General features: G+C 38.9%; 1 long non-coding RNA gene across 1 annotated transcript; it reads left to right on the top strand.

Annotated features, from left to right (window-relative positions):
- The first annotated feature begins 9,601 nt into the window (after positions 1-9,601).
- On the top strand, positions 9,602-20,564 carry LOC147841309 (uncharacterized). The gene is made up of 2 exons (XR_015503950.1): positions 9,602-11,297; positions 19,314-20,564. It is a non-coding gene; the product is annotated as an uncharacterized LOC147841309 (long non-coding RNA).
- The last annotated feature ends 2,221 nt before the right edge of the window (positions 20,565-22,785 follow it).

Below are 22,785 nucleotides of genomic sequence, written 5' to 3'. Positions count from 1 at the left end.
AACCAGTTGAAGAAGTTACAGGTAGAAAGTGTAAAGGTAGCTAAAAACATATATAGGGCTCTATTTTGACGGTCCAAGCGCAAAACGCAGGGCGCATACGCTTTCAGGGCGTGTCAGGACGCGTTTTTGCTAATTTAAGGATGGGAAATCCGCCTTGCGCTTGGCGCATGGTCTAAAAGGGTTGAGTTTATTTTCTAAATGAGTTATAGGTGTGTTTTAAGAATAAACCAATTACAGTCTCATCTCCCATTCCCTTTAAGAGTCAGCTGCGTCGCGCCAACAGTGCATTCGCTATTTACAGGACGCAAAGTAAGTCTAAGTGGAAAAAATGAGCATTTCACTAGCAAACAGTTAACAGTTTTTTATCAGAAAACTGTTAAACAGAGCATCTACTGCGTGAGAATGAGAGATAATGGATCACTTTCACTTTCGCTCTTGGATAAGTAAACGTTTACGCAATCAATTTGTCTATAAATAAATAATTTTTGTTTGTTAAGCGCAAATATTAGTTTTAAAACTTAGTTTTTAAAAACCTGAGTTATATCCTAAAACACATGCTGTGCCCAATATGGTCTAAAACCTGCAGGTGGGCAAGTCTAAGCTTGTTTTTAATAAAACAAATATAAATATGGATATAATAAATAATACTGCTAATAATAATAACATTATACAAAAGCAAAATGTTATGAATGAACTGAAAAAGCCTCCTGAGATGAAGAAGACATAAAAGCAGTGGTTTTTCATATTTATGTAGGCTAGAAAATAATATGTTTTGTAATATTTTAATCCTTTATATTTATATTCTATATCTATTCTTATTATATCCTATATATATCCTTAATATTTACGTTTTCATATGTAAAGATATTTGCCTATTGCTCTTTTGTGCGTATTAAGTAGTGTGTAAGCGAGGCGCAACTCTGCACCGGAGTTTAGATCGGGTTAGTTTTGGTCTAATGAAAAATCTATTATAGTTTCTCAAAATAGCAACACGCCAGCGGTCCGCCTCAGAACGCCTTCCTTTTTAGACCAGAACACCTATGGGCGCAAAAATGAGCGCTAATGCATTTGCTATTTAAACAGCGTAGCGCAACACTTCAAAACGACTCTTGCGCCAAGCTAAAACTACCAAAAGACTACTGCGTCACGCCTTGCGCCACACTGCGCGGGTGTATGATAGGGCCCATAGTATGTGTGTGTATTTATTTATTAGAAAATTACTTGTCTAACAATGTTGTTGGGAAACACAACACTAGGTGAAAAAGATTTTAAAAAGCAATTAATATAATACATATGTGGAGGGATATTGGTTATTCCATAATAGTCAACAAATTAAATTTGTTTACATAATTTTTTTTCAAATTAAAAAGCCTTCACATAGGTGGCTAGATTGTTTTCTGTTTTCAGTGATGATCTGTAATGGAAACCCATGCAGGAATCATATTGGATATTCCCACCATGAGGACTGATATTAATTTAATAAATATTTTCTGTGTCCATATATTACAATATTATATGCCTCTATGTAAAAATGCTTTGTAAGTGGATTAATACAGCATTTGAAATATCAGCATGTAAATGCCTCACAATGTGAAGCAATATCCTCTGATGGCCTGCGGTTGCATAAACCTGTAATTGGGCAGTACAATACAGAGATGCTCATTTCATTCCTGGATGACCTCGGTGGGAGTCTAGGTGAAGAGAAAAATGCCAACATTTGTGATTATTTGGGACAGTCTGGCTTTTTGAAGCTCCCATGCAGTCACAGAGCGCCTACCAGTTCATCTTCTAATGTCCCAGCATATTCCCTCAACCCTTTAAAGGAGCTTTTGTCTGGTAGTAAAAGCTATATTCATTTTATAGGAAATGAGTTTGTTGAGTTAGACATGTCAAAGGAATGTCACAATACATTCAGTTGTTATTGTTATCAGTTGTTATATTATAGCAGCTGTTGTTATTGCAGAAAAAAAACCCAACAAGCATACCCAGCAAGCACACAACATCATAAGACTTTAATAATGGGGTAGGTTTAGGTCATGACGTCAGGTGACCAAAATTCAATGTCAAGCCAGTGTCTAAGGGCATCGTTATTTTGACGTCCAATGAAACGTCAAATTACGTTGATATTTGGTTGATTTTAGGTTGTGCTGGAAAGTGACGAAAATTCAACGTCTGACAGATGTCATGGTGGTAACGTCCACACAATGTCAAGTTGTAACATGATTAGACATTGATATTTGGTGGATTTTAGGTTGGATGTTGGACAGTGACGCCGGTCTGACATTGGGTTCTGATGTCAACCCGGTTTTTATCTCCAAACAAAACCCAACGTCCCCTTGACGTTGGGGTACAACATCAATATGATGACATGTTTATGTCCTTTGTCTGCAGGGTATCAACAGCCCGACACAAAGCAGAAATGGAGGACTAAAGGGCTTCATTCTAAATAAAAAAAAAATAAAATTACTCTGCTACTTGCCACGAAATGTAGATATTAGACACAAAGCATTGTTCTGAGCTGTAATAGTTTATTAATTATTTAATTAAACACAAAAACAAACCTGGCAGAGTAGAGCTAATGCATGGAGTACACAATAACCTGCAAATTATTTGTTCACAAGATGGCACCAAACAGTCAAAACGCAAAGCTGACAGAAACAAAACTGGAGCATATACTAACCAACATGTTATTCATCCACAAGATAGTGCCAAACTAATGTTGACTTTATGACTTGCTAATTTTATGAATTCGTAGAATCTCATTCATAGATTTTAGTACAGTTTGCTCATCCCCCAATGAAGGTTGGGTTTGGTGGTGGGGGTTAGTGCCATGCCTCATTTTAGAAATCATACATTTTTGTACGACCAAACTCTGAATTAGCCACTAAATTGACAAAACATAAAATAATTACGTTTCATTGTGAGATCAAAAATATTTTAATATTCCATTCTATAGGCCCAACAACAGAATCTGGTGAATGGTTAAAGGAAAAGTGTGTATAAGCCTTTACTAGCGCATCTGAAAAGAATTCTGTTATTTTTTTAGAATTTGTTTATAATTGTTTTCAGCTCTGAATTCAATCTGACTCCAATTTTAAGTGATTGTCAATTTTAGATTGTATTTCTATTCAGGAATAGGTTGTCTTTTTTTGTTTATGAATCAGTTGTAATATTTTTATTTATATCTGGTCCCATACCCTTGATTATTTTTTCATTTGGTACACAATTTCCTCAATGTGCATTTTTCTCACCGACATGATCTCAACATTCTGAAGTTAATCAGAGGATGCAGGGTTAACTACTAGTCAATTAGTCCGGTTGCCTCCTGCTCACTCGTTCTAATGGTGTAGTTAATTTAGTCATTTCCATACAACTTGGAAAATTAACAACATCAACGTGACAAAAAAAAAGGCAGATACAAATAAATATGAATGAGGATGTAAGTATATGGATGTGAATTTATTCACTGATGGTCAAAGTGATTTGAAGTTCCAAGAGGAGCCTGTATTATTCAGCAGTTGTTTTCTGGGAATAACATACTTTGGAATGTTACAACTGAGCAATATCAATTGAATATTCCAGACAGCATGTAATAAGTAAGGGATAAAGTACATCCAGGTGGTTGCTATCGCAAAAAAACTCACCACCTGATTGTACTGTACTTTATCCTGCTTATTACACAAAACAATGTTCTAACTGTTATTAATTCTTGAATTAAAGGCAAAGCTGACAGAAATGAAACCATTCAATGTTTTTGGAACATTTTTTCAAGTCAAACTCCTTAGGACTAGGGTTAGGTATCGTTTGGGGTTATTTCGATACCGGTGCTAAATCGATACTTTTAAAATGGTACCCGTGCCAAAACGATACCTGAACCAATACTTTTGAGCCACAATTATGGTGGATGACTCTATAAAAATCTTTTATTTGACAAAATTTTTTAAAAAAATATTTTAATAGAACAATATAATTAATGTTTAAAGTAAACATCAATTCATATTTTATATATTTGAATTACATTGATATATTTACTTTGGTCATTTGTTTATTAGCATGAATTTAAGATTAGCATTATGAAATTGCAGTAGCTAACTACTAACCAGTGGAAAGTCATCAAAATACTCAACTCCTTTTTTCTAGGGTTGGGGCTTGTGACTTGTGGGTTATCAGTTATCTAATGATTTGCCTTAATCTGAATTAGACAAATGGGTTAGGCAGTGGCGCAGTAGGTAGTGCTGCTGCCTCATAGCAAGAAGGTCGCTGGTTCGAACCTTGGCTCGGTTGCATTTCTGTGTGGAATTTGCATGTTCTCCCTGCCTTCGCGTGGGTTTCTTCCGGGTGCTCCGGTTTCCCCCACAGTCCAAAGACATGCGGTACAGGTGAATTGGGAAGGCTAAATTGTCCGTAGTGTGTGAATGTGTGTGTGGATGTTTCCCAGAGATGGGTTGTGGCTGGAAGGGCATCTCCCTTGTAACAACTTGCTGGATAAGTTGGCGGTTCATTCTGCTATGGCGACCCCGGGTTAATAAAGGGACTTAGCCGACAAGAAAATGAATGAATGAATTAGACAATAATATGATTAAGGTGTTACATAAGTTGCTTTTTGAATGTTCCTTTCACGATCCTGTCTTACATGTTATAGTACATAGATCGATTAATGTCATTGTGTCACCACGGTATCCATGCTTCCTCCAGAGTTTCATGTAATTTCAGGTGTTTAATTTTTAATTTTTCAACTTTAACTGCAGTTTCACTTTCATTCAGGAACATTTCATTCATGCCCCCATGACAAACAGGTATTTGATGCGAGCATTAAGTAAGGACTGGTGGAACAGTGCTCTTTTGATGAAATTTGATACCGCACGTTAAATGGAAAAAAAAAACTCTGCATTTCGCAACACAGGTGTCTGTGGTCCTTTAAGGTAATCAAAAATCAAGTGTAGACTCTTAATCAGAGTATTGCCTTAATCATATTAAAATTGGAGCATTGTTGTTCCCACTGTTGTTCCATACTTCTGCACGCTGTCTCTGTTGGTCTACAAAGTTACAACTTTAACTAAGAGGTAAACACAAAGCAAAACTTTCCATCCGTTGCTCCTTCACGGGACTCCACACTTGTAAACAATCGCTCCATCGGGCTCGCGCCACTCGCACCGTTCTTAGTGCCACCCAGACTTGTCAGCGCTAGTTAGCCCAGCCGACTAATTACAGAGCTTGCGCTACGTGTCGATGTCACGCGTAGTTACATTTTTTGAGAGGTGCACGTCAGCGACGTCGACGGCCATGGAGTAGGGCTATGGGTTAATGCATAGGCTGCGCCGTAGCATAAGGGTGCGCTTATCGCAGAACTATAAATCAGCCTTTACACACAACTTTTTTAAAGTATCTGCTTCATGTTGCTGTGTCAGAATCCTTGCTTGTAAAATACACTTTAGAATGATAAGTTTAAGCAAATTTAATGAACGTGATCATGCATGTTGATTTGAAGAGAGTTGCTCTCGCTCACTGAATGTGCTGTACTGCATGCATTAAATTCAGCCAGATGTACTTCTGGCAACATAATTCACAAGCTCCAGAAATGTATACAGGGACTACATTTTCAGAATAAGTCTATATTGTTAGGTTTAGTAAGAAAAACATGATTTAATTTTTTTGAGTGAACTAACCCTTTAACTGCTTCTTCCAAGGCATTGTTAAACCCCAGTGTTTCATATATATTCATATAAATTTTGAAAGTCTGACAGTAATTAGAGTTTTTCTTAAAACTCATTTTAATCTGGTTGATTGTTTGTTATTATAACTGATTGGATTCCAGTGTTGATTTGGTCATATAATGAGACGGAAAGAAGCTATTTATAATAAGCTAATCGCAACATCTGCTTAGCGTTTCTCATGTAAACATTGATTATTGTGATAAAAACAGCTCAAAATACATAAAAATGCATGCAAACAATAACATATAAATCATTGGCTGTCACAACTACATGTTGTTGTTGTTGTTGTTTTTTTACCTTCACACGTTTACCTCAGTTGTTTAGGGAAGCAGAACACGCTTTACTGGATGTTTGGTGGTTCGTCATCATATGAGACAGGACGAGTTATGAGCACAAAATATGACTGATGGATCTGCACCGAATGACAAGACAATCTCATTGCAATTTGTCACAATTTTACATGTTGATGGATTAGTGGTTAATTCATATGAATCTGTACAGTCTCATTTATACATTTCATAAGATCTGCCTCAGTGAAATGAAAGCCGTATTTAAGGAGTGTGTTGTATGAAAACCATCTGCTGTCAATAAAGTTCTGAAAAACAGTTTTTTTTAAACATTCAAAATCATTAAAATCTTGAATACATATTTGAAACATCTATTTAACATTTATAAACAATTTTGTGCAACTTCAGCTAGCTGTTATGAGCAACATAGGCTCATTCTGAAAGCATAGCATTATATGCATTTCAGGAGATTGCAAATTATGTAGCCATAAGCATGGTTACATTTCATCTTTAAAACAAATGCTACAGGGCTGTATGACATTGTTTCTTTTTACACTTACCAGCTTGACAGCTTACCTCTGTATGGACAGCTTTTCTGCTGTTACCCGTTTGTCCAGTAGCTTGCCATGTACGTTGGCGGACTTGAGACGCAGAGAGAAGCTGACCACGACTCACTGGTTTGAGTGCAGCGAAGAACAATTAAAGAAAGTGGGTAAGACAAAAACAGAAGCCAAAAATAAAAGTAAACAAGTAAATATCAGGGTGATAATGTAGTAAAATTTGAAAACTGGGTAAAAAGCAGACAAGGGCTTTTCTTTTTCTGGATTGTTTTTTAAGGTTGGGTGGTTTAAGGAAGTGGGTGTGTGGGTCAGTTTTTTGAAAACACCATGGGTTGGGTTTAGAAAAGGAGGAGGGTGGGTCAGTTGATCAGTAAGTCATTCAGTCAGTCAGTCAACAGTGGCCTCTGGAGGATTTGCTAAAAAAAACAGCAGGTGGACTCGCAAAAACTAAAACTGAAAAAAAGTACCTCCTGGGACGTATTTGGCACTCTCCAGAAATGTATATATCAGTACGTTTTCAGAATGAGCTTGAGTTTGTTATATGAGACTGCATTTCCAGCAGATGTGCATTGATATGAGTATGGTTCAAAGCTCAGTGCAATTCGAAACTTTTGATATAGAATCTAACTGTATTTATTTGTATGATCTCATTTGTACATTTTAGTATTGCTCATCTCTTAATGAGGGGTAGGTTTATCAGACATTTTCATACCAATAAAAATGAGTGAATTTGTTCAAATGAATCACTATTCTCACAATAAGTTATATTTCCTTGTGAGATCAGGCTACAATCTGTTTACGAAGTTGTATGGATATTTCTTCTAAAAACACATTGATTCATGACAGGACTTCTTCATTCACCAGAGTTGTGATAAAAATAAAATAATTTAAGTTTATTTCATTAATTCCATTCTGAACAGTTTTTTCAGCGTGAGAGTGAATTATTGGCAAATTTTTTATTTACATTAACTAACCCTTTAACTACTGTACATAACCCAGTTTCTTACAAGTATGTGTACTATAAAATACATACTGCATTGAATGTTGTCATGTAGTATCAAGCAACATTTATTTTGAAAGAAATCCAAACACAGCTTAATTATAAAGCTGGATGGTCAGACAGACAGGGGTCAAAATACAAGCAAACTAAAATGTCAAGTACACGTAAAGTAAAAGATGTAATGATAAAAAGTCATGAAAACAAATATTTTTATGTTGCTCTAACTTTTATTAGTTAATTAGTTTTTTTTTCTTTTGCAAAGTTTAACTTAATATTTTAGTCAGTTTGATGTAAGTTGAGATGACTAGAAAAAATAACCTTATTTAACTAAAAAAGTTAGTCAGCAAGAATTTTTTTTCACTACAGTGCAGTGATGCGATTTTTTTTTTTTAACCAAATCTTCCAAGTGAACCAGTCAAACCAGTTCACCAAAACTGAATTGAATTGAAATGGTTTAGTATGCACTTATCAACAAACAACTTACTTTTTAACATGTCTGATATTCATGACTAGCAATAAACCTATTATCTTGATTTATTCAGTTACTAGAACAGCACTCTGAGATCAGATTCGAGAACCGGTAAGCTGATAATACTGCATATGCATGATTCAGCAGGTGGTGAATCAAACAAACATAGTACATTGCAGCACAGTACTGTCTGAACCAAACTCAACAATATTTTAGATTTAGATTAGATTAGATTAGATTCAACTTTATTGTCATTACACATGTACAAGTACAATGCAACGAAATGCAGTTTATGATCTAGTTTCATGTAAGTTTATTTCAGAAAGGAAAATTGTAATGGAATTTAAATAGTAAGTGAATCATACTTTATTTGGATTGCAAAACCTGAATGTAAGAAACTTTTGTGATCATGGTGATGTTTTAACATGGAGGATTGTCATTCAGGATGACGTCATTACATTATAGTGTAAAAGTGTAAATCGGTTCATTAAAATGGACTGTCTGAAAGATCTGATGAAGATCTATGGAAAAGATATGAACTTCCTATCACTAATGTCAAGTATAATCCAGCAAAATGTAATCCAAGAAACAGGCAATGAGTTGAAGCAGAAAGCAAACAATCATGAATCAAGCAAGCCAAAACACAGGATCAAAAAAAACTAAGTTCAGATTGTCAACAGCTGTAGCAGTAGAATAGCGCAATGTGTAATGGGAGTTGCAGTCCAGGAGAATAGCAGAGAGTGTTCTCCAGCAGCCTACTGGCAATCACAACAAAAATGTTATAGGCATAACAATGCTTTTTTATTGGATTGTAAATATTTTTTTTCCTTAAACCAAAGTTTGTAATGTTGTGATTTACTGTACCTCCTGACTGATTTAATAAAAAACAGGATAGTTGAAAATCCATTCTGTGGGCTTACATGCAATAAATGCTGGATGCCTGAACAGTAACAAAAGGTTTATGGTGTATTTCTTTAGAATACACTTATAATTTAAACTCCCTCAATGACAAAGTTTGGAGGCAACATGTTTGGTTTGCAACATTTTAATAAAGAAAACTTTGCTAGTAAGCTAAAATGACTTTTTGCCAGTATACTCAGCACAGAAAAAAAATAAACAAAAACATATTTTCCACATTTTCTGATGTCAAAGATGCCATGTGCTAAGACCTGGTATAAACTATAGGCTATTTACTTCTGCACCTCTCCACAATAGCAGCATAAAAAGTAGAAGGTGCTGACTGACTGATTTTTTTCCCCTTAATTGTCTGAAATAGCACAATGTTTGGAGTGTCTATCTGACAAGGTGCTCTGTGATATGTGCTTCAGGAAGAGAGCCCAGGGATTTAAATGAGTCTGTAATGGTAATTTGTTGCCCGTGGAGAATAAATTGGGATTTTGGTGTCTTGTTATGTTCTTTTCTCTAGTGTCTTCAACAGCATTCTGCTTTTCAGATTCACTGTGGATAATGGCATTTCCCGAATCATAGATGCCAGGTAGACGGCGAAACCAGATGTGTCCAGTAATGGACAATGTAGGTTGAAAGGCAACAGCACAAAATATCATGATTTAAAGGTCACCTCAAATAAACAAAGTTTGAGATCAGGATTGGAAATCAGGAATTCAGTTTATTTAATCAGTTGATCAGTGATAGACCTGGGTTTTTTACTGAACCCACCACCTGTATGCATTGTTTCAATGATTCTTATCTGGTGTCTACAAACTTCTCTCCAATATTTATGAAATACAAAATTTATTTTTACTCATTCCAATTTTTTTTTTGTTCTTAAACGTATGCACTCATCATCACAAGCATCTATTTTTTGCTGTCTTCAGTAATGTGTTGTCATTCTTGATCTATCTCCTCGTTGCTTTTCTGACTTTGAACAAAGACCAGGTTCAGGGTTGACATCTTGTTGATTAATTATGATGCAAAGACAATTTAAAGTGTATGAGGGACATCAGGAAATTTGTACTGCATACCAGGGGTGACCTACGCTGTTACTCGAGATCTACCTTCCTGCAGATTTTAGCTCCAACCCTGATCAAACACACCTGAACTAATTAATTAAGACCTAAACAGCACTCGATAATTACAGGCAGGTAGGGGTGTAATGGATCACGGTTGATCCATGATTCATACGGATCACAACCTACGGTTCAGAATGCATGTGACCCACATTTTTTTCACTTGTAGATTAATCCTAAATTTGTAACGGTTGCAGAGAGATCACCTCTCGCGTCATTCAAATCACATGTATGAAATCATTTAAGCTTTCCTGTAAAATATAATGATGACTGAAGAAGTTATGGTAGGTTATTTGGCATGTGTTACTTATTTAGCCTGCAATAATGTGTTCAGTGTAAACCTTCACAATTAATCATTAAAAGATCGGGATCTCAACACCCACGCAACATAAATTATAAATGATAGTGATTTGTATATATCTTTAATCTTTTGAGCTAGTTTTGAAGTTACAAACAGTCAAATAAACACAGAAGTACTGGGGTAACAGTTTATAGTTTAGATAAAACCACTGATGTTTAGGGTAAAGATTAAAATTAACATCTTGTGCATTTAATGTCACTCAAAAATGAAAGTTGTAGGCAGCAATTACATTTTTCAACCAATAGGTGGCAACAACCTGCCATTAAAAATACGTCACTGAAATATGAAACAAAGTTTTATAAGTGAATGACTGAATTATTTATTGAAAATGAAAAATATACATTTAAATATACCTATACAAATATACATATATATACTTAAATATACACTTTATACATATAGCATGATCAGCAACAGTAATAGTAACAGTGAATTTTTCACAGTACTGAATATTTTACAATTTATTTTTATTTAGCTGATTATTTCTTTATTTTATTTCTAATAAAATTACAGGTTTAATTTCTGTTTGTTAAAATCAAAAGTTTCTTGCACTTGTTTTTGTAATAAATAAAAAGCAAATAACGGTAACACTTTATAATAACTACACACTATAAATCATTAACTAAGCATTAGCATCTAGTGAATTTATTATCTGTTAAGCATTAACTCTACATTAATAAACTTTAGTAAGCAGTTTATAACTGCAGCTACAAATGCTCTATTCTTGACTTATAAGCACCTATATAATGTGCTTAATAATTGTATTTTCATACTTAGTTAATGATTTATTTTTCATTACTAAATTAAGTATCACATTATTTACAAACTGGTTGTATTAAAGAGTAGTTGGGGTTTTTTAGGATCATCCAGAATGAGTTAGTAAATGATTAATAAAAAAATGAAATCAACATTTATATATCTTATTATTCAGGCATATACTAATAATTAACTAATATGTTAATAAATGCTTTATTAACTCAACTTCATGCAGTTTTGTGACCTAATCTAAAGTGAGGGTTATTCATGCTTTATAAATCCATTATAAATGACAATTAAAAGCTCAGAATCAAATGAACAATAATCTTTGCAATCTTTTATAAAAAGTAAAATTACTGTAAAGTTTAAACATTGCTGAATAACAGGAGTGTCAAAATATGAAATAAAACTGGATAAAACAACAACAACAATATAATAATTTAACAATATAATAAAATGATATGTTAAACTCTAAAGTTATTTTATTTTAGATAAGGTTGCAAAGATTTATTTTTCATTTGAAGTAGATTTTCATTTGTGTATCTTTAAATGAAGAGAAATGAATAATGTCATTTTTCCTGTGTAGAATTTAACTGAGCTTTTATTTGTCATTTATAAGGGATTTATAAAGCATAAATAGTCCTCACTTTAGATTAGGTCACAAAACTAGATGAAGTTGAGTTAATAAAGCCTTTACTAACATACATAGTAACCATTAATATATGCCTGAATAATAAGACATATAAACGTTGATTTCAATAGTTTATTAATCATTTACTAACACATTCTGAATTATTCTAAAAACCCTCAACTACTCTTAAATACAACTGGTTTGTAAATAATGCAATACTTAATTTAGTAATAAAAAATAAATCATTAGCAAAGTATGAAAGTACAATTATTAAGCACATTATATAGGTGCTTATAAGTCAAGAATAGAGCATTTGTAGCTGCAGTTATAAACTGCTTACTAAAGTTTATTAATGTAGTTAATGCTTAACAAATAATGAATTCACCATTTGATAACGCTTAATAAATTATTTATAGTGTGTAGTTATTATAAAGTGTTACCCAAATAACTTTTTGGCTGATCCAAAAATTTCCGATTCGTGATTGAAAAACGATAATGTGATCCAAACAGTGACATATGTGATCCCTTACACCACTACAGGCAGGTATGTTTGATATGGGTTGCAACTGAAATCTGCAGGAAAGTAGATCTCCTTGAACAGGGTTGGTCATTCTTGATGTATACATTATGTGCTTCATTTTCACCTTTATTTCTATAATACTTTTTACAATGTTGATTGTGGTAAAGCTAATTAACACAGATCAAGAAAAGAGAATCAAAAGCCGTAACAATATTTCAGATTGTGGAAACACTCAAGCATATCAGATTAGTGGTAGAATCCTGGTGTAATTCAGGTTAAATTATGACTGATTATGTCACGGTTGCAGGTTTGTGCGCTTTTCCGGAGTGTCTGTTTGATCACGTTGGTTTGTTTTTGTTCTCCTCGTGTATTTGTTTTGATCACGTGTGATGACGGCACTCAGCTGGCCTGATGAGCTCGCCAGCTGAGGCTCATATTCAGGTCTATATATGAGCCACGTTTTCTGTGTGTCTTTGTCAGTTCGTTATGTGTGCTTATGGTGTGCTATTCTGTCTGTGTGCGTAGGATCCGAGGACTATTTTCTGGACCCTGTTTTCCCGTCTGATTCCTGCCCGATCCCTCCTAGCACTAGCACCATTCCTTACTTGATTTTTGTTTGACTTTGTCAATAAATATTATTTTTGTTAACTCGCACTTGGATCCCTCTGAACTTTCATTATACGTGACAGAACGAACTGACCTTCACCATGGATCCAGCGAGTGCATCACAGATTTCAGAATTCCTCACAAACAGCAATGCCCGGATCGATCGCCAAGATGAAGCGTTGGCCACCACCGCACAGGCTATCCAGGCTCTGGTTGAGCAGGTTTCACTGCTCACGACGCAGGTTCAACAGCTGGGTTCTGGAGCAGCTCAAGCGGCTCCTGCACCAGCCCCGGAGGTGGTACCTGCGCCAGTTATTGCTAACGCTAGCCGCGCTGCTGAGCCTCGCCTTCCTCCTCCGACCTGTTATGCTGGAGAGCCGCACTTGTGTCGGTCCTTCCTGGCCAAATGCTCCCTGTACATCACCCTGCAGCCATCCTTGTTTTCATCTGAGCAGTCCAAGGTGGTGTTCGTAATCACCCTCTTGTCTGGAAGAGCAGCCCAATGGGGTACCACAGCTTGGGAGAAAAAGCTTCCGTGTTGTTCATCCTTCGATCTTTTCTCCAAAGAACTCAAGAAGGTCTTTGATAGGGCCGCCTCAGGGAGAGAGGCCGCCCGAGTCCTTGCTGAGCTCCGCCAGGGGAATCGGAGCGTGGCGGACTATTCAATCGAGTTCCGCACGTTGGCTGCTGAAAGCGGTTGGAACGCGGAGGCTCAATGGGACATGTTTCTACATGGGCTTTCGGATCGGCTCCAGGATGAGATCTACTCTTTAGATCTGCCTAAGACGCTGGACGAATTAGTGGATCTGGCTATCCGGGTGGATTCCAGACTGCTCCGCCGTGAGAGTCGCTTGAGGCATGACAGATTTCCGGATCCTGTTCCTGAGCTTCCGGTCTCGGCGGTGGCGCCGGAGATGAGTAGCGCTGACCCGGAGCCCATGCAGCTGGGCAGATCCCGCTTATCCTTGCAGGAGAAGCGTCGTCGGAGAACTGAGGGACTCTGCCTTTACTGCGGGGGGGCGGGGCATCGGGTGGCTTCCTGTCCCGTAAAAGACAACACCCATCAGTAGGTAAGAGGTTACTGATGGGTGAAATCAGTTTGGACAAATCCTCTGCGGCGGCCACATTACTACCTGTCACCATAACATGGGGTTCCGGAAGTCAGAACACCCACGCCCTTGTCGATTCCGGGGCGGAGGGAAATTTCATAGACTCCAGTTTTGCTTTCAGTTTTAAACTTCCGGTTATAGCTCTGGCACAACCCATTGCAGTATGCGCACTCAGCGGACTTTCCCTTCCCACTATCACTCACTCCACTAAACCCATAAAACTGATCACGTCTGGAAATCATGTTGAAAACATTTCATTTTTTTTAACAGACTGTTCCAACACACCGGTGGTTTTAGGTCATCCTTGGTTAATTCTTCATAAGCCTCATATTAACTGGGGTCTTAATACTATATTTTCGTGGAGTGAGAACTGTCATCAGTCTTGTCTTTCGTCTGCTCGTTCTGCTGTTTCTTGTTCTGTGTTTCAGGAGGAGCGCATGGACCTGTCAAACGTGCCCAGTGAGTACCTCGACCTGAAGAGAGTGTTCAGTAAGTCTCGAGCTGCTTCTCTGCCTCCTCACCGTCCCTATGACTGTGCTATAGATTTATTGCCAGGTACGTCTCCGCCCAAAGGCAAGTTATACTCTCTTTCTATTCCTGAGAGGGAGGCCATGGAGAAATATATTTCTGATTCTCTAGCGGCCAAGATCATACGGCCCTCTTCTTCACCGGCGGGGGCGGGGTTTTTTTTCGTGAAAAAGAAGGATGGGTCTCTTAGACCCTGCATTGACTATCGAGGGCTGAACAGCATCACGGTGAAGAATACGTATCCTTTGCCGCTGATGTCTTCAGCGTTCGAGCGTCTGCAGGGGGCTTCGTTTTTCACGAAATTAGATCTCCGTAACGCATATCATTTGGTTCGCATGAAGCAGGGTCATGAGTGGAAAACTGCGTTTTTGACCCCCAGGGGGCATTTTGAATATTGTGTTCTTCCGTTCGGGCTTTCTAATGCTCCTGCAGTTTTCCAAGCACTCGTAAATGACGTGTTGCGAGACATGATAGATCAGTTTATTTATGTCTACCTGGATGACATTCTGATTTTTTCTCGTTCTCTCCAGGAACATGTGCAGCACGTCAGGCGAGTGCTTCAGCGGCTGCTAGAGAATGGGCTTTTTGTCAAGGCGGAGAAATGCGTGTTCCATGCACAGTCTGTTCCCTTTCTAGGACACATTGTGTCAGTCGAGGGGGTGCGCATGGATCCAGAGAAGGTTCAGGCTGTGGTAAATTGGCCAATTCCGGAGTCTCGTAAGGCCCTGCAGAGATTTCTGGGCTTCGCCAATTTTTACCGGCGTTTTATTCGCAATTTCAGCCAGCTCGCCGCCCCTCTGACGTCCTTGACCTCCTCCAAAACTCCCTTCAGGTGGTCGAGCGCAGCACAGGCTGCATTCTCCAATCTAAAGAGCCGCTTTGTTTCAGCTCCCATTTTAGTGACACCTGATCCCTCCCGGCAGTTTGTGGTGGAGGTTGACGCGTCAGAGGTGGGGGTGGGCGCTATCCTGTCCCAGCGCGCCGCCTCGGATGACAGAATACATCCGTGCGCGTTTTTCTCTCACGATTATCTCCCGCAGAACGAAACTACGACATTGGTAATAGGGAGTTGTTGGCTGTCAAACTCGCTTTGGAGGAGTGGCGTCATTGGTTGGAGGGTTCGGGGGTTCCCTTTATCGTTTGGACCGATCATAAGAACCTCGAATACATCAGGTCCGCCAAACGACTCAGCTCCAGGCAGGCTCGGTGGGCATTATTTTTCGGACGTTTCGACTTTACCATCTCTTATCGACCGGGTTCCAAAAACATCAAGCCCAACGCGTTATCCCGTCTTTTTGATTCTTCCGAGCGCAATACGTCTCTTGAGCCCATCGTTCCCCAGAGGATTTGTATTTCTGCAGTGACATGGGAGATCGAGAGCAGGGTCCGCACAGCCCTGGACGGGGTAACGCCCCCGGTCGGATGCCCACCTAGTCGATTGTTTGTGCCGGAGGGGATTCGGTCTGACGTCATTCGATGGGGACATTCCTCCAAAGTGGCTTGTCATCCAGGGGTGAGTCGTACATTATTCTTAGTTAAACAGCGATTCTGGTGGCCAGCTATGGCACGGGACATACGCGAGTTTGTTTTGGCCTGTTCTGTTTGTGCTGTTTCTAAGACTTCTAATCGCCCTCCCGCTGGACTCCTTCAGCCGCTGTCAGTGCCTTCGAGACCCTGGTCGCACATTTCGCTAGATTTCGTCACCGGTCTCCCGCCATCTGGTGGCAATACGGCTGTTTTGACCGTTGTGGACCGGTTCTCGAAGGCTACTCATTTTATTCCTCTGCCCAAATTACCCTGAGCCAGAGAGACAGCGGATGCTGTCATTAATCACGTCTTTCGCATTCATGGCCTCCCGACGCATGTGGTTTCTGACAGGGGACCCCAGTTTGTCTCTAAATTTTGGAGAGAATTCTGTCATTTATTGGGAGCGACTGTAAGTCTTTCTTCTGGTTTTCATCCTCAGAGTAACGGACAAACCGAAAGGGCCAACCAAGATCTCGAGCGCATGTTACGTTGTTTGGTTTCCCAGAATCCCTCCTCTTGGAGTCAGCAGCTCCCATGGGTGGAGTACGCACACAATTCATTACCAGTGTCGGCTACGGGCCTTTCTCCGTTTCAGTGTAGCTTAGGTTACCAGCCACCAGCTTTTCCCAGTCTGGAATCCGAAGTCGCGGTTCCCTCCGCCCACGCCTTTGTCCAGAGGTGTCGACGCACTTGGAATAGGGCCAGACAGACCCTCCTCCAAGTGGGTGCGCGCACCAAGGCTAAAGCCGATCGCCACCGGTCGAAGCCTCCCGTTTACGTCGTCGGTCAAAAAGTGTGGCTTTCAACTAAGAATATTCCCTTGCGTTCCGTATGTAATAAACTTGCACCTAAATTTATTGGCCCATTCACTGTCATCAAGATCATTAGTCCGGTGGCAGTCCGCCTTAAACTTCCTCCAGCGTACAGGAGAATACATCCCGTGTTTCACGTTTCTAAATTAAAGGGAGTTTGTTTTGGCCTGTTCTGTTTGTGCTGTTTCTAAGACTTCTAATCGCCCTCCCGCTGGACTCCTTCAGCCGCTGTCAGTGCCTTCGAGACCCTGGTCGCACATTTCGCTAGATTTCGTCACCGGTCTCCCGCCATCTGGTGGCAATACGGCTGTTTTGACCGTTGTGGACCGGTTCTCGAAGGCTACTCATTTTATTCCTCTGCCCAAATTACCCTGAGCCAGAGAGACAGCGGATGCTGTCATTAATCACGTCTTTCGCATTCATGGCCTCCCGACGGATGTGGTTTCTGACAGGGGACCCCAGTTTGTCTCTAAATTTTGGAGAGAATTCTGTCATTTATTGGGAGCGACTGTAAGTCTTTCTTCTGGTTTTCATCCTCAGAGTAACGGACAAACCGAAAGGGCCAACCAAGATCTCGAGCGCATGTTACGTTGTTTGGTTTCCCAGAATCCCTCCTCTTGGAGTCAGCAGCTCCCATGGGTGGAGTACGCACACAATTCATTACCAGTGTCGGCTACGGGCCTTTCTCCGTTTCAGTGTAGCTTAGGTTACCAGCCACCAGCTTTTCCCAGTCTGGAATCCGAAGTCGCGGTTCCCTCCGCCCACGCCTTTGTCCAGAGGTGTCGACGCACTTGGAATAGGGCCAGACAGACCCTCCTCCAAGTGGGTGCGCGCACCAAGGCTAAAGCCGATCGCCACCGGTCGAAGCCTCCCGTTTACGTCGTCGGTCAAAAAGTGTGGCTTTCAACTAAGAATATTCCCTTGCGTTCCGTATGTAATAAACTTGCACCTAAATTTATTGGCCCATTCACTGTCATCAAGATCATTAGTCCGGTGGCAGTCCGCCTTAAACTTCCTCCAGCGTACAGGAGAATACATCCCGTGTTTCACGTTTCTAAATTAAAGCCCGTTTTTCATACGGCGATTAACCCGCCCACTCCGGTTCCCCCCCCGCCGCGTCTCGTAGATGGGGAGACCGTTTATTCGGTTAAGCGCATTCTGGACTCGAGACGGAGGGGGCGAGGATTTCAGTACTTGGTGGACTGGGAAGGTTACGGTGCGGAGGAGAGAACTTGGGTGCCTGCAAAGGACATATTGGATCACTCTCTTATCGATGATTACAATCGCCAGGTAAGCGCTTCTGGGAGCACCAGGAGGTGCTCTTGAGAGAGGGGTAATGTCACGGTTGCAGGTTTGTGCGCTTTTCCGGAGTGTCTGTTTGATCACGTTGGTTTGTTTTTGTTCTCCTCGTGTATTTGTTTTGATCACGTGTGATGACGGCACTCAGCTGGCCTGATGAGCTCGCCAGCTGAGGCTCATATTCAGGTCTATATATGAGCCACGTTTTCTGTGTGTCTTTGTCAGTTCGTTATGTGTGCTTATGGTGTGCTATTCTGTCTGTGTGCGTAGGATCCGAGGACTATTTTCTGGACCCTGTTTTCCCGTCTGATTCCTGCCCGATCCCTCCTAGCACTAGCACCATTCCTTACTTGATTTTTGTTTGACTTTGTCAATAAATATTATTTTTGTTAACTCGCACTTGGATCCCTCTGAACTTTCATTATACGTGACAGATTATGTTCAACTGAATAAAGATGACACTGTTGAAGATCACTTAGGTTTGATTCTGTTCAGTTTAGAGTGCAGGTAAACCAGAAGTTGGTGAGACTTTTATTACAATATGTTGATGCATTTCCAACTGAAGCAGGAATATTAAGTAGGAGGCGGAGCTTTCCATTCCCTCATAGCAAACTAACGGTAAGAGGGACGTGGTTAAGTATATTGTGACTGAAGTTGTCAAACTGACATCAACAGGGAAGGATCGAATGCAAAACCAATTGCTTGTTCTTTAATTGAAGATTACTAAAACAAACAGTTTTTTTTTTTATTTATTAATCCAGGGTCGCCACAGCGGAATGAACCGCCAACTTATCCAGCTAGTTTTTACGCAGCGGATGCCCTTCCAGCCGCAACCCATCTCTGGAAAACATCCACACACACATTCACACACACACTCATACACTACAGACAATTTAGCCTACCCAATTCACCTGTACCGCATGTCTTTGGGGGAAACCGGAGCACCCGGAGGAAACCCACATGAACGCAGGGAGAGCATGCAAACTCCACACAGAAACGCCAAGGAGCCGAGGATCGAAGCAGCGACCTTCTTGCTGTGAACTGATTAACTTGCACAGATTAATTGTTCACCTAGAGAATGAAAAACATCAGTATATGCACATCTAGGAAAATCTGATAAACAAGTCCTCGATCAAACCAAACGATAGAAAAAGTAAACAGTGGCTTACTACCACTTTTGCTCTCAAAAGACAAATTTACAGTTTTTTTCTCAATGGCTTTAATGCATTTCTCACAACACTATTTACATTTGCATAACAGTTCATGCAATTCTCAAAACAATTAGTACAAACTGCAAAACCTGGTTGATAACCTGCAAAAGCCTGTAACTTTCTCAAAATGGATAGCTCATTCCTCAAAAGCAAGTATTCATGTCAATGAAAGTGTCAGTGTCATCAAGATGAAAGGTCCTGACACCATTGTTTATGAACAAGATAGTCAAATGGCTTTGTCATGTTTCATTATGACACTTTACTCAGTACATTTTTTTCAATGCAAAACTGATTTTGGAGACACTTCCTGAAAGTGCTCAAGACAGCACTATATACTATATGCACAGCCATTTAAAAACTACAGTAGGCATAAAGTTAGACATTATTGCATTTAGTTAGGTATCTGAGTACAAGACACTGAATATGTATGTTTCACATTTTTATGCTCTTTGCAATTCTAACTTATTCACAGCATTGTGCAAAAGAATAAATACACCCTTATTTATAACAAACATAAACTTCCTTTGGGTAGAGACGTGCACAACTGTAAACAATATTGGAGTACATATTGGAACTGGACCAACAACATACACATTGTGGATCTATCTGCTCTTTATTTGAAGTATCTGCGTTGTGTGACAGTTCATTATTATGGTATGTGTTTCTAAGTATGTGTGCTTCTCTCTCTCTGTGTTTGTGTGGGAGTCGCGTGCCTGTCAGTGGGTGTTTGTTTTCATGTCATCAGCTGAACGGTCACATGATCATTGTTACCGGAACTATTGCGTGTCACCGCTCGGCTGTACAGGTGTAGCGCATTTTTGTGCCTATAAATGTTCAGCGTTCCTCTCTCACTTTGTCAGTTCGTTGTATGCTCACGGCGCTTTGTCTTTTGTCAGGATCCTCTCGCTGATTCTCGCTGGTGGTGAGTGGCTCGGTTGATTCCTCGTTGCACTCTCTGATGCTTCCGGTTCCTTTGATGATGACTGTTTGATCCACTCTGTTGACGAGTGTCATGAACTTTCTATCAGCGCTGCCGACCCAGATCGCTACTGTTTATTTCTGCTAATAATACTGTGTACTTCCAGCCACTCACCATTTTCTCTGTCTATTTTCCTGTGATCATCATTAAAACACTTTCACTTGCAAATGGGTTCCACGTCCTGATTATTGAGCGTCACAACACAGGTCTGCAAATCATTCATTAAATTGTTCAATTTAGAAGACATTTTCAGAAGAAAAAAAGATTTCCTTGACAGATTTTGACAACTAGTTTAACATTTTTGTATGTAATGACTCCAGAAATAAAAATGAGGACTATTAGTTTTATATGGAATGACTATTCAACATTCACAAGTTAATTTTGACTGAAATGACATAAGCAAATGTTAATGTTATAATACTGCAGAGTTGTATGAAAGCAGTTCATGTATGTCCAAAAGTATTTGCAATTTGTTGGAAGGAATGAGAAACTGCTACTATGATGTGCACAAATGACTAATTGTTTTAAGAAATGAAGTAACTAGTGTGCAAATGTAAATAGTGTTGTGAGAAATGCACCAAAGCAACAGAGAAAAACTGTAATTGGACATTTCAACCTATACATTAAACAAAGCCGGTAACACCAAAGCTTCAAAAATGCAAATTTAATAAATTTAAAAGGCTGGGTCACACTTTACAATAAGGTTCATTAGTTAATGTTAAGTAAGGCATTTACTAACATGAACAAACAATGAAAAATACATTTACTACAGTATTTATTCATGTTAATAAACGTTAGTTAATGAAAGACTGTAATGAAAGTAGTTCATTGTTAGTTCATGTTAACTCATGGTTTATTAACTAATGTTAACAAGCAAGGACTTAAATGGTAATAATGCATTAGTAAATGTTCAATTATGATTATTAAATGCTGTACAAGTGTTGTTCATGATTAGTTCATGTTAGTAAATGCATTAACTAATGAACCTTATTATAAAGTGTTACCAAAGGCTGACACGAAGCGTGTAACGTTTCGAGCCACACGGCTCTTCATCCAATCGCATAACAAGAAAAATGAATATATATATATATATATATATTTTTTTCAAGATACTTCTATACAGGTTAAAGTGATATTAAAAGGCTTAAGTAGGTTAATAAGGTGAACTTGGCAGGTTGGGGTAATTAGTCAAGTTATTGTACAACGATGGTTTGTTCTGTAGATTATCGAAAAAAAATTTGCTCAAAGGGGCTAATAACTTTGTCCCAAAAATGTTTTTTTTTTTTTTAATTAACAACTGCTTTTATTCTAGCCGAAATAAAACAAATAAGACTTTCTCCAGAAGAAAAAATATTATCAGACATACTGTGAAAATTCATTGCTCTGTTAAAAATCATTTGGAAAATATTTAAAAAAGAAAATAAAAATCAAAAGTGGGCTAATAATTCAGACTTCAACTGTATAAACAGACCACACAAACACACACACACACACACACATATATATATATATATATATATATATATATATATATATATATATATATATATATATATATATATATATATATATATAATTTGTGTGTGTGTGTGTGTGTGTGTGTGTGTGTGTGTGTGTGTGTGTGTGTGTGTGTGTGTGTGTGTGTGTGTGTGTGTTTGTGCGTGTGTATGTGTGTGTACAAAATGGAGCACCTGATTGTGATGAACACTGTCTGATGAATAGCCGTTTGGCTCAAAACGTTACACGCTTTGTGCCAGCCTTTTAAATGTAAAACATTTGCATTTTTGGAGCTTTGGTGTTGCCGCCTTCGTTAAATATATATTTCGCAACTTTTGCATTGTTTGGCTGAGCTTGAGAGGGATGTGTGTGCTTTTGTACAGTTTTTCAACATTTCAACCTACAAGGTCTTCTTAAAGAATAAAAAAGTGCACCAGCAAAATAAACATTCGAAATTTAATTTTCTTACAGACTTTTAACACAAAAGTCACACTTAAAGGCTGATCCACTGAAAAGCAGGTCCACCAGCCCCAACCAAACAAGTCAAAGGCAACGATGGCAAGGAACCAAAACTCCACCAATTAAAGGAATTGAAAAACAAACCTTGAGAGAACCGAGCTCAGCTAGGGCATACAGATCTTGTCTGGCCAAACTTAAAGGGCAGAGCCACAGTCTAGAAATTGTAGGCTTGAGAATGATGAGCATCTATCAAGATGAAGGTGAAGATTCAACAAGATCACTGAGGGAGTGTTCATAGTGTTCTGACAACAAAAATACTGTCACATGCATCATATGTGGACCCTACACATGAAACTAAACTATGCGTTGGGCTTTATGCATCAGAAAATCAAGCAATGGTGAACGGGAATGATGTCAGAGTAATGCCTTTCAA

Source organism: Danio rerio, chromosome 12 (genome assembly GCF_052040795.2).
Source record: "Danio rerio strain M-AB ecotype USA chromosome 12, GRCz13ab, whole genome shotgun sequence".
NCBI classification, from domain to species: Eukaryota; Metazoa; Chordata; class Actinopteri; order Cypriniformes; family Danionidae; genus Danio; species Danio rerio.
This window is presented reverse-complemented; position numbering and strand designations above follow the sequence as displayed.